General features: G+C 43.2%; 1 protein-coding gene across 1 annotated transcript in view; it reads left to right on the forward strand.

Annotated features, from left to right (window-relative positions):
• GRIN3A (glutamate ionotropic receptor NMDA type subunit 3A) overlaps window positions 1-14,061 on the forward strand; it is a 610,101-nt gene that overhangs the window by 236,173 nt on the left and 359,867 nt on the right. The window lies entirely within an intron of this gene.

Here is a 14,061-nt window from a genome sequence, read left to right on the forward strand (position 1 = left end):
AAAAGATACATTGATCGGTGCTCAGCTTGAGCCATGGTTTCCGGTGCTCAGCACCAGCATTTAATCACCGGTGATTTTCATGACCACCAGTTAAGGACACATTCATGTATCATAAGCACAGTGAGATTAAGTGATTTGCCAAGAACACATGCTGTTGAGCTGACGCCAAGACTCCCAGCTCAGAAGTCGGCAGCTCTGACCATTATGCCACATCCTTTCCTCACTTTCATGGTTAGTAGTTGGTTCTGTTTTAGGTGGTGCTAACAGGGGAAATTGGCTGGTGCAAGCTCCCTCCTGACGAGAGCCCTGGCACTTCTTTTTTTTTTTTTTACAAATTAACCACTGCATTGAATTACAAGTTATGGAGTCTATATCCGTCTCCATGCAGCAGTGGCAGCCTATGAACTGTAAAAGTGGTGAGGCAAAGATCCCCATCTCGAGTTGACCAAGCATGCCATACTTTCTCCTGGTGGGTTCCAAAAATTATTCAAAAAACGAGGCCAAAAGTTGCATTTTGAAACACACTTTTCACGTACATTGGCTCAATTCCAGCAAATATTCTAAGATTTTCTTAAAGTGGCAGGTAAGCATTACCAACCTGGTGTGTTGGGAGCTCATCGCCCCCAAGAAAACTTTGGAAGAAAAGCGGAAAAAATTGCTTTCTTTAGCACAATTTCCCTTGAAATTGGATAAAGAGATATGAGGAGAAAGTGAAAAATTCTAGATTTGAATTCCCATTTTTAAACACGTCTACGGGCAGTGCTTTAAGTGTCGGAAAAAGTAGTACAGGTTTTCACCCAAAGAAATAATGTGCGGATGGCAGGTTTCAACCTTAGTAAAGTTGGCCGCTGAGGAGATGTGATTGAAATCAATAGGTTACATGTCATCAAGGTTAATGTGCCTACTGAAAGTTGTGTTTTACTCTGAAAGCCACAGTTTACATTGCCTTTAGGGCAGATCAGGGAATAAAAGTAATCACTACACAGATCTGCTTGTAACCTGCAGCTAGCAAATCCCAGTCTCAATAATATAACTCAGATCCTTAGCTTGCTGCAACCTTTACAACATACATTTGAATCCTCTTAGGGCTTACTCAGCCTTCCACCCTTTTAAGTCGACAAAGTAAGTACATTTAAATGTAGTCACACCAATTAATGTATTTTGAATTGTGAGTTAGGAATAGACCTAGATAGACAAGCCAATTGTAATGTGTGCCCCTTTACATGTCATTCAGTAACTTATGTATTCTGGGGTTGTTGTTTCGCTTTTTACATTCTGAGCATAGTCTGAAGTATAACAGAATGCAGAGCACTATTGACTAAAAAGGCAGAAATGGCTGACGATCTCACACAATATACAGAAAGATCTCAGAGTAGGAAGCAATGCTTAGAAGGATTACCTACGATTTTTTAATTTGAATTGGTGTGTGCCAGCACTTCTTATCAAAAAGGAGGTAGGTTAGGATCACCAATATATTTTCCTCTAAATCACTGGAAGGGAGAGAGAGTGGGAAAGAAGACGGGGGAGAAGGAACGGTGATAAGGAAAATAGAAAGGAAGAAATGGACACGGAGAGAAAAAGGGAGAGTAAGAAAAAAAATAAAAGGTTAAAATGATGATACCACCCGTCACACTTTTAACATGTTTTTATATTTTCAAAAACAAAATCACAAATGGAATTTTATTTTTGAGAATACAAAAACTAGTGACACCCATATCATGGGAGTGTGTGTGGTGGGTCTTTTAATTTTTTTTTACTGTGCCTTACCCCCACATTTTTTTTTATGGCTTAAAGAGAGAGTAAATACAGGACACTCGACCTTCCACTCGAAATCGGGCAAGTGGTTGAATGGCCAGTCCTTCCTCAACCCTTGCTCCATTGGGGCATCAGAGAAGTAGGTAAGCAATGGAAACGGAGTAGTCTCCTTTGCTGACATTATTAACCCCATGCATGCTGATGACGAGCTCAGCTCGGCATCAGCGTTACCTGCCGTGTGCTGATGACGAGCTGAGCTCGTCATGTATCGCGGTCATTTTTAAAAATGCCGCATACCGCGGGAAAAGCCGCCGCACGCATGCGGTTAAGGTCCGTCAGCCTGTCTCTAAATCAGATGGGTGGACCTTCAGTTTGGCAGGAAGGGTACTTCTTTGCTGTTGCAACCGAGTACCCTCTCCCTCAAACTCTAGTTCAGCCCCTTTGCACTTATCCAACATCCAATTGAAGGCATTGATTAGGATAAAAATAACAGATGCCAGCAAATGAAGGCCAGGAATCACAACCATTGTATTGCAAAATTCAAAAAGAAGTTGCTGTATTAATGCTCAGATGCTGGACTGAGAGAAATTCAGGCAGATTTTAAGGTCTCTTTGCCTCCATCCTTGGGTATCTGCAGGAAGAGAAGCTGTAAGTGTTAGCCTTAAATACAGCGCCTATTGTGCATCCAGAAATTAGTGGATGAGGTAAGAGTGTATGATTATTAGAGACAGTGGTCCCTTTCAAGGAGAATCCCTATGGATAACCATAATACTACAATCAGGATCGGGTCTGTTCGTGTCCAATTGGAGGGTATTTTGAATTTATTTACACATTTTTAAAGCACAACATTACACAAACATTGAGGGGTCATTAGGATGATCCTATCATGAAATGGGACCGCCCGCCATAAGGGCGGGGGTCTCGTGGGGCAATTAGGATGCGCTCATCACAGTGGCAGACGCATCCTGCATTCCTGACATTGTGGCAGGCGGTTCACTCAGCACCGCCAGCCACAATGCCAGGAAGGCATGTCGTGCACTTCCATGCACAACATGGCAGGCACCGCGCAGTGTCTGCCATGTTGTGCATGGAAATGCAGGGGGACCATAGGTACCCCCCATGGGCACCCCCCAGAGTTCCTGGGGGCCCATAAAGGGCCCCTGCAAACAATTCCCGCATGCTTTTCCGTGGTTGCAATGCCGCCACGAAAGGCATGTTTCCGCCCCCATAGTAATATGGCTGGCGGTGTCTAGCAGACACCGCCACCATATTGAACTCTTTTCCACCCGGAAAGCTGTGGACGGTCTTTCTGTCCACCGTGGCCCTCAGCCGTAGTAATATGGCGGGGGGAAATGGGTGGCGGGCGGGGTCGGATCTCGAGCGGATCACCACCACAATGCGGGCGGTGGCGATCCACCCGAGATCCTAATGGGCCCCTAAGTAAGCAGGAAGTGACGGGGTATTAGGAAATCAGCAGCTTTCTTTACCACAGGCAAGTGACTTAAAAGTGACTCTTGATGAAAATACAAAATAACAGTAGTTACAATAACACAAACATCTTATACTCCACAAAATTCTCAATTCGATGTTTTTAGTTTAAGATGTGGATGTCGACGACGTTTTTATCCCCAACAACGGTTATGGGGTCAGCATCAGGACTGAGCAATCAAGCAAATTCCTGGGAAGCTTCTGTAAGGCAAGTGGTGAGGTTGCAGCCAGAGCTAGTGGCGAGCTGCACTGAGGAGGATTCCCTGATGAATGCCACAAAGAGGGATACATGCACAAACGTGGTGAGGGTCCGGTCGGCCAGGTGGGGAAGTAGAGCCCGGGGCCTTGGTGCCGGGGCCTTGGTGCAGATGGGATCCATGGTACAAGTATACGGGATGGCTGCAAAAGGGAACTAAGGCTGGAAGTTGCTAGTGTGTCCAGGGTAGTTGGAAGCAAGGCATAGAGCCAGAAAGAACTATCAATGTGAGGTCTTAGTGAGATCCTGTCAATAGAGGCTGAGGGAATCGAAGAAGGGCGGCAACCACATCTTAAAATCTAAACTTCAAATTGAGAATTTTGTGGAGTATAAGATGTCTGTGTTATTGTGACTACTGTTATTTAGTATTTTCACCAAGAGTCACTTTTAAGTCACTTACCTGTGGTAAGGAAATCTGCTGATTTCCTAATACCCCGTCACGTCCTGCTCACTTAATGTTTGTGTAATGTTGTGCTTTAAAAATGTGTAAACAAATTCAAAATACCGTCCTGGTCCTGATTGTAGTATTAGGGTTATCCATAGTGATTCTCCTTGAAAGGGACCACTGTCTCTAATAATCTACTACAACCCTTGGTCCCTTCTGACTATAAGGGTTCCCTTGTTCCTTTTTTATGGAGTTAAGAGTGTACAGCATGAGAATTTAGATATGAAAAATTTGACACTCTACTTGTCCAGAATTGTTAGTAGGTTTTTTTTTTTTTGCCCTGGTACACAGTGAGCTCATGTGATGGCAATGATTTAGACCAGAACATTCAAAAGGCCAGACTCTTTCTTTCAAGGTCTTTTGTGTTTTAATGTTTCATATTTACAACCTATAGAGGTATCCATTGGGAGTGGGGTGCTATTATCCTACAGTCCTGGTGAATTAGGACTATAGTATTGAGGTAAGGGAGTTCTCCAATGAGTCAGAGTGGCTTTGGATAATTTCCTTTATCTGGACACTGCTTCTCGTGGAGGTTGGTGTTTTTCATTAGGGCTGAAATTGTCTTCTATGAGGAATTTTACCATAATGTGACTTGACCAGGAAAGAAAATGATAGTTGGATAACCAGATCTCGGGTTTTAAGGGGAACAGGCAGTTCAGGTATCATCCTTCAATGTGAGTTGGTTGAAAAACTTTTGTCCCTTTGAGTGGTTTATTTAAAATGTGCATAATGCTTTCAGCATAGGCAGCATATGGATCATTGACTCAGATTAGGATTTCCTATATTAAAGGAAATTTTCAAATTAGGCTTTTGATTGCAAGAGCCTTGGTCTGTAGTGTAAAAATGTTCACACCATATAAAATTCAACAATGAGATGCTTAAACTTTATCAAGTGCAGGACTTTATCAGGTTCTCCAATGCCCCAACGGAGTAGGGGCTGTGGACGGATTGGCCATTCGACCACCTGCTTGATTTAGAGTGAGCGTTCAAAGGGACAGTATCTACTCACTATTAATGCCATGAAAAATGTGCCAGTAAGAGACAGTAAAAACGTTTAAATTGCCCCCCCACATCTCCCTTGGTGCGGTTGTCAATTGTTTATGTATTCTCAAAAACAAAATCCCACTTTGGAATTTTGTTTTTGAAAATATAATAAAAGTAGATTCTGGCCTGACATGTGAACAATTGTACTTGCACACCAAAATCTGCAACTTCTGGTATTTAGAGGATCTTTTACCCCTTGGAAGTATCAACAGGTTTGAGCTGCCAAAATGTACATGGGGAAAAAGTGCACGGTTGCAAGGTTACCCACTATACCCATAATTTCGGTATTCTAGGTAACAGAAGTTACCGAATATATCATTATCCTAGGCGCTCAGAATTGAGGACGATGTGTTTTACATAGTGAGAATATATCCAATAAGGGAGGTAACTACTTATTTGGGGGTGGGATTTCTGCTTATGTAGTGAGATCATGCTGGTAATGTATTCCATTTGCAGATTTGCAGGTCATGGAATCCTTGTGTATATATAGTCACTCTTCCATCTCATCCTGGTCTCTTTTTTGTCAGTTTGTGAACCAGGGCCCAGATGTGCTAAAATGTGACGCAGTGCAATGCTGCAAATAACTTGCTCCATTGCGTCAAATGGAAAGAGCAGGGCAATGCAGGCATCCTTGCGCCATGGTGCAAGGGTGTCTGCATTACAGGCAGGATTATTTTTTTGCAAGAAGGGACACACTCCTGCACAAAACAATCCTCAGATGCATTTTTCACTTTCTACATGGGATACAGAAGCAGCTGACGTAGAAATAGGATATAACTAGGAGAAATTAAGAGAGATAAAGATATTTCTCCTCGTTGCGCCTGTTGGAATGGAGACCATTTTGACGTACTCCCTGGTTTACTATTCTCAGTAAATCTGTGAATGCACTAAAATCCATGGCTTTCTGTGGCTTAGTAAATCTCACTGAAGCTCTTGCACCACCCTGCAAGACATAATGGCAATGCAAGGGCTTCTCAAATCTGGGCCCAGGTCTCAGTGGTGAACAGGTAGGTGGTTCTAGTAGTGTATTGTAGCGGTAGACCTCTTGGGCATACCCACAATTAAGTTGCTATTGTTGTAATTTTCTGGAATGTCCTCAACTCCAGGACAAGTGAGAAGGTGATGAATAATTGCCCTGGAGTAAAATTTCTGCATCCTTGTGTGAGTGGAAATACCAGCACCACAGTGATAAGTGGTGCTCTCAGACATTTGAAATTAACTGTGGTATAGTTGAAAATGCAGTATAGTATTAAGATCCTAAATGTGTGACACTCAATGGGTGTCTTCAGGATAGTACCTTCTGTTTTTAGAGATTGCATGCTGTTATCAGCAGGCATCTGGTCCTGTCACCTGGAGGGCAACTAAGTAAATGAGTATACAGCATTTACGAGCTCCAGTTGAGTGCTTCCAAACACTGTCCACCAACCATACAAAACGTATGTTGAGACTGTTTGTGAATATGAGACTTTCCATATCGGTGCTGTGTGCAGCTATGCTCCACGGATTTTCTAATGATGCCCTTGTTGTACATGGAATGTGTTTCTACGAAATGTGTTTTTAATGATTTCTACAGTCATGCATACAACCTTTACCTTATTATTCTTTCTTCCTTCTAAAATTACATCAGAATGTTGCAGGTCCCTCAGACGATCATAGATATATTTACTTCCTCAGGAACCCCCAGTTCTGAACTTGTCTTAGACCTTGTTGGAACGCTCGCAGCTCATTTAAGGGCATTCATCTGGCATACTAAGGGAGGGGTCACGCTTTTTCTGTGAGCTAGGGCTGAGCTACCACGCTATGTTGTCAAAGAGACATCACTTGGACAAACTAATTATCAACCCGTTTGGCTGCAGAGGGGTTAAATAAAAAAAAACAATGTGCAAAAATGGGCAAAAGCAGTGATGTAAAGTGTCTATTTGAGATTTAAAAAAAATAACTGTTGCCAGCGAGTTACTTAATTGCTCAATAGGAAGGGCAGAGAGCATTATAAATGTTTTTTTTTTAATTAAAAAATGTTCAGTAGCAGGCCAAAGCATGGCAAGAGTGATAGGAGAAAACAACGGCTCTGGGGTGCAGTCGATCAACTTGGTAAGAGCATTTTTAATTTATTTTTTAGAGTTTTACATAGATAGCACGAACTAGACCCGAGACATCAGACCGCTTAACATTAGCACCAGTTTCGTAGACGGTCAAATTCATTTTTATACTTTGTTAGGAACGGGGAGATTAAGTGATCAGCCCAGAATCACAGGATGTTGATTATCGAGACTCGAACCCGGTTCCCCCACGTAGAGGTCCACCGCTCGAGCCGCAAGGTTGCATCCTCTCCCAGCCTTCCCCGGCTCTGGTGTGCTTTTGCAGGTTTTCTGGTTACCAAGTTCACACTGCAGTGAAGGAGCAATGTTTTAGTATGATAAGCTTGGAGCACTAATTCGGTAGATTATTATCAAATACTGTGAAACCTATCCCAGAGCACTTTCCGACTTTCACATGGTCAGGATTGCACTGATACTCCAATTGTGGTTTTAGGCTCCCCTGGCTCCAGTAACTAAGAGCCAGGAAGGCAGTGGAAGGCTCCAAACGGCAGGTAGCAAGCCCCACTTTCTCCACGCCACAGTATTGTCAGGTGACACATTTCAAGGTTTTGTTTTGGGAGCAATGGATTCACTCAGCAGATTGCAGACACTATAGCAGTCCATAGACTCCACGAGATATTGAAATCAAATTGCGATTTTGCATTTGTGGCTCTGGTGCAAGTCCAAGTCAGCAGGAACACAGGACTTAATCAGAACAACCTTTTTACTTTTCATCAGATGGAAGAATCGTCAATACTTCGTTTCCCCAAAGTGGGGGCCATCTTGGAATTTTAACGTGTCTAGGTAGCATCACGTTAGAGGGTATACTTAACTAATCCCTAGCTGTCCGTAATGTGACCCCTCTTTCAGTACACCCCGATGTTAGAAAACACTTCTTGGAAACACGCCAGGAAAACAAACTCCCAGTCTACTTTCTCCCTCAGTTAAGATGCTCTTCAAAGCAAGGCATCTCCCTTAGTCAATCATTCCTCCACTTCCACTTCCGTCAGCGAACAACACGCAATAACCTTGAAAACTCAACAGACAGAAACAAAGAAAAACAAAAGGAAGTTGCTGAAAAGTAAGTCAACCTACATCCCATGTTGTACCATATAGCCATGAGCTCCCATCACATAATCACCCCTCTGTCATGGAAATAATATTCCAAGCAAGAATTCACAATCCTCTGAAAGAAGAACATTTACATTTCTTAATTAAATTCTTCACCCAGACACAAGTGTGAGTTGTGTTTTTTCCTTTGGTATCAGAAAAGAAAACATTAAATATGCAAAGTACCTCTTCTTGTTAAGATATCTTAATTCGTTTTTCACATTTGTTAATTTTATTCATAAATATATGATGTTTTCTAAATTAAGTCAACAGCTGCCACCTTTCAATAGTTGTTAATCTTGGGAATATTAGTTTACCACTAACACATATCTGACTGGCACATGTAAGGTAAGTGGGAAGGATGGAAAAAAGCTGTCTGTTATAATATTATTAGGCAGGCTCAGGCAGGCTGAGACTGCTGTGACATAGGGCCCGATTCACAGAACTAACTTAAGACAAAACCCTAAACTTACTACCATTTTCGTATTCACAGAAGGCACTTACTCATTTTGGTGTTCACAGAAGTTAGGAGTCCTAACTTTAGGACTCCTAAATGCCTTCTGTGAATAACGAAAGTCCTAAAGTTAGGATTTTTCTCAGTTAAGGAGTAGTAAAGTTAGGACTCCTAACTTTAGGGCTCCTAAATGCCTTCTGTGAATACCGAAAGTCTTAAATTTAGGATTTTTCTCAGTTTCGGAGTAGTAAAGTTAGGACTCCTAACTTTAGCACTCCTAAATGCCTTCTGTGAATACCGAAAGTCTTAAAATTAGGATTTTTCTAAGTTTAGTAGTAGTAAAGTTGAGAAAAATCCTAATTTTAAGACTTTCGTTATTCACAGAAGGCATTTAGGAGTCCTAAAGTTAGGAGCCCTAACTTTTCTACTACTAAATTGAGAAAAATCCTAACTTTAAGGCTTTCGGTATTCACAGAAGGCATTTAGGAGTCCTAAAGTTAGGACTCCTAACTTCTGTGAATACCGAAATGAGTAAGTGCCTTCTGTGAAAACCAAAATGAGTAAGTGCCTTCTGTGAATCCCAAAATGGTAGTAAGTTTAGGAATGTGTCTTATGTTTTACTGTGAATCGGACCCATAGTAATGTTCTAATGCCATGGTTAACATTCTTCGTTAGAGTGGTTGGTGTTTTCATTGTAACTGTGCCTGGCTGTGACAGTTAAGTGATTCCTGTCTCTTATCAATAAAGCTCAAGGGAAGTAAGAGAAGCTTGTGGCTACTATGCATTACAATATTTTTGGTGACGATTTATGGAGCCAGGTGCTGGGGTTGAGGCAGCGAACCACCCTGAAGAACCTACAGAGGGAAGACGAGTGTAGACGGACCCAGCTGCGAAGGGAGGCGGTAAAAAATAAAACACGATAAAAGAAACTTAACTGAAACCCATCTTGGGTAAAGTGTAGGACCACAGGACCAGGCCACACACAAAAGAAAATTAAGCAATGCAAGGCTGGGAAACACACGCAGGGCACGATGCAACACCAAAAGCAAACACACACAATGTACGATCCTCCCCTCTGCAGATGTATATTACAAATGATACAGGGGAAAACAAGTTACAGCCATCAAACCAACAGGCTGTATAACTCTACTCATTTCTGGAGCAAAATTGCTGACAAAGCATTACTCATACATTTCGCAAGCGGTTGAAAACCTGGCTCTTCCCCAGATAAGCTTCATAGGCCTCTTTTTTACTTCTAGCGCTGGGATGCCCATGGGTAGCCATGCACTTTACAAATGCTACTTCTATTCTATTCTATTCTACGTAATCCCTCAAATAACTAGGAGTTCGTTATTTTTTTGTCTCACTGTTGCTCTTGAAGCTTCAAACCAACAGTTCCATAAAATGTAAAGCTTCCAAAAACAAGAGGTAATACTGTGATTTGATTTAATTTCTTGCAGACATAGAGTCAGTAGCGCACTTCTGTTTGTCTAGGCTTTCTTCATTTTCAAGTTGTTTTTCATTATTAGACCCAAGGCACTGTGCCTAGTCTTCCACTGAGGTAATCTTCTAGATCACCTGTAACTTTATTGTCGATCATGTTTGAACTTGATATACCGTTGTCATAGATTTTGAGCATCTCTTTACTGTGTGTGAGGCGCAGTTGCAGGTGAAGACCATTAGACTTTTCTCCCACCCAAAGAGAGAGGAAAGCAGTGGTGGCTGGTGAGATTTGAAGGGGGTGGGGCGAAATTTTCTGTGGGAGAGCACAGAAAATTTGGACAAATTAGTGACAAATGTTGCATTTTCAAGCAGAGTTGAGAAGCAAGAAGGCTGATAAAGCAATTGTGAAAGTGCAGTTATTACATTAATAAAGGGATGTCATATAACAACATGGTAGCTGCTTATTCAATATAACCACAGAGCTTCATAACAGACTTCAGGATACAAAGCTGAGAACCCCACAGATTTCTTTTATTTAAACTGCAAACAACTAAACAAACAACTAAATGCTGTGTCAGTGTGCAATTTAGAGACAGCAGTTAGCTTTTACAGCACTGAGATGAAAGCCCTGCTGTTGCATAGCTTGCATGACTGTTATCTGATAGAATGGCCAGTCAGAGCCATTTTAGAATCGTATTGCCTGTTGAATTTATGCAGTTAAAAGACAGGAATTAGACTGTTAGAAGAGAGAAAAAGAGCGTGTGTGTGTGTGCGTGCGTGCCTGTGTGTGTGTGTGTGAGAGAGCATTGAGCATGGCTTGCACAAGGGAGCGCATCCCCGGCGATGGGTTACAGCCTAAGGTAGGCGGCTAGGACACCCTACTTCAGTCATATCCATGGGACAAATCAATGAATGTGCACCAAAGGGTCTCGCGCTTCATCACCATCAGTCTCTCGGGCCTCAGCTGGGTTACTTAACTGCGCGCTTAACACTGGGATGTTTCAAAACCCCGTGATGTCACTGACTCAACATGGATAGCAGAGCCCCGACCCACCGCCACTCCGAAAAGATTCCTATGCAGAGGGGGCAAAGAGGGACAGTGGTGCCACCACTGTTTCCTCTTTGCCCCCTCTGCATCAGTTTCTGCGGACAGGGGCCCAGGATTGTTAGAGGAGAGAAAAAGACAGTGTCTATATGTGTGCGTGCATGCCAGTGTGTTTGTGAGAGAGCATTAAGGGTTGGCTTGCACAAGGCAGGGAGCGCATTCCGAATCCTGGCGATCGGTTACTGCCTTAGGCAGGCGGTGCTGCGGCAGCCACATTTTACATTTTTTAATACATGCATCATGTAATGAACTTTCCAATCATTTCAAAATGTATTATGGTATGAAAAGTTCAAATGAGGGGCATTGTGTTTTAAAAAAAATAATTCTGGAGACAGGAGTGTTCTTGAAACAAACATGTTAGTTAGCATTAGTTAGATTTAGAACCAGTTAAACACTATCCTTGCATGACGCCCACAGATAAATAATGGTCGGAAATCCGATTTCAACGTCAATATTGTCGCGCCTCCGTTTAGCCGTAAAATTTCATGACTGAGTCAAAGGTAGGAGCCATTTCAAGATTCCTTTTCAACAGAAATGTGCCCTGTGTAAATCCGGAACCCTAGGACACCCTACTTCAGTCATATGTATCCATGGAACAAATGTGCACCAAAGTGCACCCCGGGTGTCGTGCTTAACCCCTTCCATGCTGGTGACGAACCCCAGCCGTCACACTCCACGGTGCTCGTGTGCTGATGACGGCTGGGGTTCATCACGGCCCCGCCCTGTTCGTGCGGCTGCCGCACACGGGGGAATCGCGGCCGCACGGAAGGGGTTAATCACCAGCAAACGATTGCTCCTTAACAAGGAACGCATCACTCCTCCTCAACAAATGTCCGTCTGGGCGCCGCCTGCCCTGCAGCCTGCGTTGCTTGCTTTAGTTTCACCCCTGGCCTCAGCCTGCCCCTCACAGTCCAACAACAGAAAGACTCCGATTGGTGAGATCTTATTTTATGCTTAATAAACAAACACAGAGACTGCTGCCGACTTTCAGTTTCACTTTTCTCTGTCTCCCTCCTCAGTCGGACAGTCCCCTCCCTGTCGGCAGATGAATTATAATATAACTGCGGACAGCCTGCATCACTTCAGGCCAGGAGGCCATGCCAGGGCCTTTCAGTACTGGGGCCTTTACTGGTAGGCCCAGGGCCTACCAGTACTATAGTAACATGACGCAGTTCTGCCCTAGCATTATTACATTATTACGGAGGGCCATGATGATGACTGTCTAATATGTACTGTGCATGTTCACATGACTTTTCTCAACAAAGGAGCCGGACGACTAGCAAGTGCAGCCTTCTACATTAGGAAATTATACACTTGCCCTCTGCTGGCTGTTTTATTTTTGCTGAGTACCCTGTCTGTACCTCTCTGAGCTGCCTTTTGCTTGCAATTATGGCTGTTTCCTCCATTGTGCTTCATCCTCCTTTTCTTGCTGAACCAGGTCAACCGTCCATGCAATGTGCGGAATGGATTGACTTATTTGACAATTACATTATTGCTCTTGACGAATTTTCACCTGAAAGGAAGAAAGCGTTGTTGTTAGGTACTATTGGAAAAGAGGTACATCCGATTACTAAATATTCACTTCAAATGTTAGGAAATGACAATCAGCCTGTGGAGGTTGTCTTTAAGGAAGACAAGCTGCATTTGGAGAAGAGGTTTGCCAAGGACAAGAACATTGTAATGTCTTGTTACACCAGGCCACAAACGTCTGGTGAAACTTTGGATGAATTTGTCTCTTGTCTTCAGGAGCTGTCAATAAAATGCAAATTTTTGCAGATGACTGATGAACTTATTAGGGACCAACTGTTAGTTCATTGTTACAGCAAGATAACTCAAGAACGTTTGTGGGCTGCGAAGAACCCCACCTTGAAGGATGCCATTTACATTGTGAAGGTTGTCGAAGAGTTTGAACGATGCATGAAGGAAATGATCAAGAAAGAGGGCACTGAAGGTGATGTGGCTGCTATTGGAAAGAAGGAGGAGACCACCAAAGTCTCCGTCGGCAAACCCAATCGAAAGGCTCCAAAGTCCACCAAGTCCAAAGGTTGTTCCAGGTGCGGTAGCGCTTTTCATCCGAGTGACTCTAAGTGGAACTTTGCTTCAAAGCAAGACTGCAGGAAGTGTGGGTGGAGAGGTCATAACGCCAGTATGTGCAGAGGCTTCAACAAATCCAGGGTTGCTGTAACAGAGGATTTCTGTCTCAAGGGAGACGGTGAAGACAGTGCGTTGATGGTTCTTCCAGGCAACAGTGAAATTGAAGGTGTTGTCCTAAAGCGTCATTTGGGATCCTTGGCAAGCAAGTGGAACTGATGGTGGGCTGTTGGTCCTTGTATCCTATTGTACCGAGGTGGATGTGGGAGAAAGAGTGGCCGCTAGTTCCACTCTTACCTAAGGACATTGATCCTAGGGGTTACCAAGGGGAGAGAATAGTTGTTCTCAGCTACTTCTCTTCTCCTATCATTTGTAAGTTAAGGCAGATTGTGGGTAAGACCTATGTAACAGAAGATGGTCCCCCGATCTTGGGTTGGGGACACCAATTTGACCTTCATATTGTCATCGATCTCCACGCCCCTGGTCAAGTTTTGTCTGTGGCTGATGTTACCACTGAACATATTTCGAGCGAAATGGATGATGTTTTAGGGAGAATCTTGGTAAATTGAAGGAGTACATACATAAAATTGTTTTGGAAGAGGGCACCATCCCTGTCAAGTACAAGTTGCGGAGGGTTCCTGTTATTGTGAGGGATGAGGTCAAAGAAATGTTAGAAGACATGCTCAAGGAAGGCGGTAGTGAACCGGTTGAGGCCTCCGAATAGATCTCTCCAGTGGTTATCACAAAGAAGAGTGATGGTAAGCTCAGGCTCTGTGTGGACCTTCAAAGTCT

This window comes from Lissotriton helveticus, chromosome 2_1 (assembly GCF_964261635.1).
Source record: "Lissotriton helveticus chromosome 2_1, aLisHel1.1, whole genome shotgun sequence".
In the NCBI taxonomy this organism is placed as follows: Eukaryota; Metazoa; Chordata; class Amphibia; order Caudata; family Salamandridae; genus Lissotriton; species Lissotriton helveticus.